The sequence below is a fragment of the Quercus suber genome, unplaced genomic scaffold (genome assembly GCF_002906115.3).
Source record: "Quercus suber isolate HL8 unplaced genomic scaffold, Cork oak 2.0 scaffold_30, whole genome shotgun sequence".
Taxonomy (NCBI): Eukaryota; Viridiplantae; Streptophyta; class Magnoliopsida; order Fagales; family Fagaceae; genus Quercus; species Quercus suber.
The window spans coordinates 859,692-863,562 of record NW_027069495.1 but is presented as its reverse complement, the minus strand read 5'-3'; positions in this window follow the sequence as shown (position 1 = coordinate 863,562).

Below are 3,871 nucleotides of genomic sequence, written 5' to 3'. Positions count from 1 at the left end.
ATATATATATATATATATATATATATATATATATATATATATATATATATATATATATATATATATATACATATATATATATATATAAAACTTATAAAAATAGAAAATATTTTTAAATAACATGTGCACTATTTATTTAACTTACAAATTTTAGATTATTTTATTATAAAATAATTATATTATATTTTTTTTCGCGCATAATGTGAGTTTGTGACTAGTAATAATAAAAGTTAAGGGGCCGTTTGGTATAGGAGTTTAACAACATGTTTTCAGTTTTTAAATAACATTACACATATTTTCACACACTTCTTTACCTACACGAATTTCTAAAAAATACAAATAACATTACTAGAACAACGTTACCAAATGACCCCTAACTAACTTGCATACATTCTTCGGCCTTTGCCTCCACCGGCAAGCAAGTTCCTCTGTAAGGGTTATATTCTCTCGTATCATGCATTACTAGCTAGTACTACCAGTACGTTCCTCAAAAAAAAAAAAAAAAAAAAAAAAAAAAAAAAAAAAAAGGCTAGTACTACCAGTAGGTCTAGTACCCCATTTTTTCCGTATGCAATATGCAATCAACAAATCTTAAATCTAAATCCCTCTAGTCCACCTTGATTGATCATACGAAAACCTAATCTATGATTCAAAAAGTCTTAAATCTTTTTTTTTTTTTTTAAAGTAAATAAGTATTTTATTAAATAAGATTAAACATAAATGAATCTAAAGGGCGAAACTACACTGTTGGTCCTTTAAGTTTACCTTGTGTGCGCAATTAGTCCCTCAAGTTTTAAATGAGCGCAATTGGTCCCTTAAGTTTTTAAAAAGATCCATATAAGTCTTTCTGTTAACTTCCGTTAGTAATATATTTACATGGCTAATGGAATTATAATCTGTCTTTTTTTTAATGACATGGCATTTCTTTTTATTAAAAAAATTAAAAAAATAAATTTACACGAAAAAAAAAATCTAACCCGTTCCAATCAATTCTATAATTACACTCTCTTCATCTAAATACAATTAGAACAAGACAAGGTATTACTAAAGTTTATATGCAAAAATGGCCCCAATACCATTGGTAGAAATTGCCAAAACAACCGAATCTAAATAGCTTAGCTAATCAGATATCTAAACAATACTAGAAATTAACATATTCCTATACCACTCAAAAGAACCTATCAAACTCAACAATCGTTATTCCTGAGACCCTGACTTCTCAACTTCTCAAAGACACAAAGAGCTTCCATTGATCTTTGCCACAGACGCATATAGCCTCTGACGTAACACACTCTCTCTCTCTGCAACTTTTATTCTCTTCATTTTCTTTGGTCCCAGCCTCCATATCTGAACCCCTGCTTTCTCTCCTACGCATGCATATGCCTTTGACACTAACAATCTTCAAAAAGTCTTTGAAAAGCATAACAGCACAAGAACCATATTCCTATCCATAGAATCCAGTCACTGCCACCACCACCACCACCACCACACCTCTGCTCCGCGGCTTTGCCGAAAGTCGATGTGAGATCCAACCACCTTGCCATTTCGGAAACTCCTCTGTCTCCGACCACTGAAAACAATTGTATCGTTCTATTGGTGCAAACACTGTAGTCGTTCTCATCTTCTTCTTCTTCTTCATCTCCTTCCATGATCGATATTGAGCTCTTTGTCTTTGCTTTGAAAGATAATGGCCGGCTTGGAACGGTTCAATATCGCTATCGTGGGTTTTACTTGAATTAGAACGGGTCAATTTTTTTTTTAAACTTGTAAATACATTTTTGTAATTTTTTAATAAAAAAGTACCACGTCATTAAAAAAATGACATGTCATTATTCCATTAGACACATAAACAACATTATTAACGGAAGTTAACAGAAGGACTTATATGACTCATTTTGAAAACTTAAGGAACTAATTGCGCTCACTTGAAACTTAAGGGACTAATTGCGCACACAGAGTAAATTTGAGGGATCAATAGTGTAGTTTCGCCAATCTAAAGAGTTGCAAAAGGATAAGTAAAGAAGGACAGTGATTCTAAAAGCCAATTAAATAATGATCCAGTAGTAAACAATATTATCAACTACGTTTCTAAATTTCTATTTCTTTATAATTACGACACTAAAATTCTTGTCTTAATGACACTTAAATTCTTGTCTAATGTCTATATCAAACATGATAGAACCAAATTCCAAATATTCGAAGAATATTTGTATATCTAATTCTGCTGACCAAATAAAAGGTTGGTGACCTTTTTTGGTAACACCCATTGAATGGATAAAAACAAAGTTTCACAACTCAAACACAACACTAGTGTAACAAAAGATGTTCCATTGTCTCCCCACTATTGAGCACGTACAACACCATAAAACAAACTTATTTTCTCTCTTAAATAGAAGAGCGTTGTTTGTTACACGTGTAATAAGCCTAATCAAAATATTGCAATTGAGGACCCTCTCGTCCCATACTATCATCCATACAAAGAAAGAGACCATCTCAGTTTGAGTCTCACTCTCTTATTTTCAACATTTTAAATCTCTCTTTTTTGCTTTTTTTTTTGGTTAGGAAAGGCTAACTAATTAGGATGTTAATATAATTCTTTTTAATAAATATGATAAAATTTGCAATTCATAGTGTTTATTTCATAATAATTATCATTTATAGGTAATGATATCAAGGGAGTTAATACTGTATTGGAGGTCGTTTAGGTTTAGTCATGGAATGATATATTTCAGTACCGGTTAATATCAGTGTATCATTTCAAAGTTATTGCAAAATTATATATATATATATATATTAACATTTAAAATAAATAAATTTAGTAGCCTTTTAATAATTTTACTAGTATTTTTTTTTTTGTAATTAATTATATACTAATTAAGCTTCTAAGTTATATGTAGTAAGGATTTGTTTGGGATCTGCTTATTTTGCTGAAACTGAAACTTTTTGCTGAAAGTACTGTAGATAAAGATAAAAATTAACTGAAATAGTACAATGAGATTCATGAATAGTACCAAAAAATATAGTGAGGCCCATAAGAGCATCTACAGCAGTTGAGCTAAAAATTTAGTTATTTGGCATCACAAAAATTTACTTTATCTATTTTACCTACTCACTTTACAAAACATGCTGCAGCAGTGAATCTATTTTAGCTTTCAACATAATAAAATAATATAAACATTACAATAAAATAATATATCCACTACAATAAAATAATATATCAACTACAATAAACAGCAATCACAAGCACTCACAACCGCTACCGTTGCCACTACTGTCGCCGCTACCACTGCTGCCACTGACTCTTCCACCGCCACCTCCCCCGCAATTGCTACCGTTGCCACTACTGCCGCCACTGCCGTCACCACCACCGACTCTTCCACTGCCAACGCCATTGTCGCAGCCATCGACTCTTCCACCGCTGTCGCCACTGCCACCACCACATGATAGCAAATAATCGTCTAGTGTTAACAAGTGATTTTTTTAACCCCAAATTATACTTATACTTTTTTTTTTTACTAAAAAAATTTCTCAATCATCATGATAGCAAATAATTGTCTAGTGTAACAATAATATTTTGTTTTAACCCCAAATTATATATATACAATTTATCTTTTGACTAAAAAAAATTCTCAATTGTCATTATAACTCATTATAACTCACTATAATTGAAGTTCAATGAGCTTGGCATTATCCACTATGCCAAACGAACCCCAAAATGGGTAAGTAAACTGAGTGATTCATATTAGCCCCAAAAGAAAAAAGACCCCAAAAGTGACATAAATCTGGTCAACAGAATGGATTGGTGTTTAGACTTTGGAGCAACAAGTTTGACAAAAAAATTGACACACACAACAAATTCCTGCAATCAGAA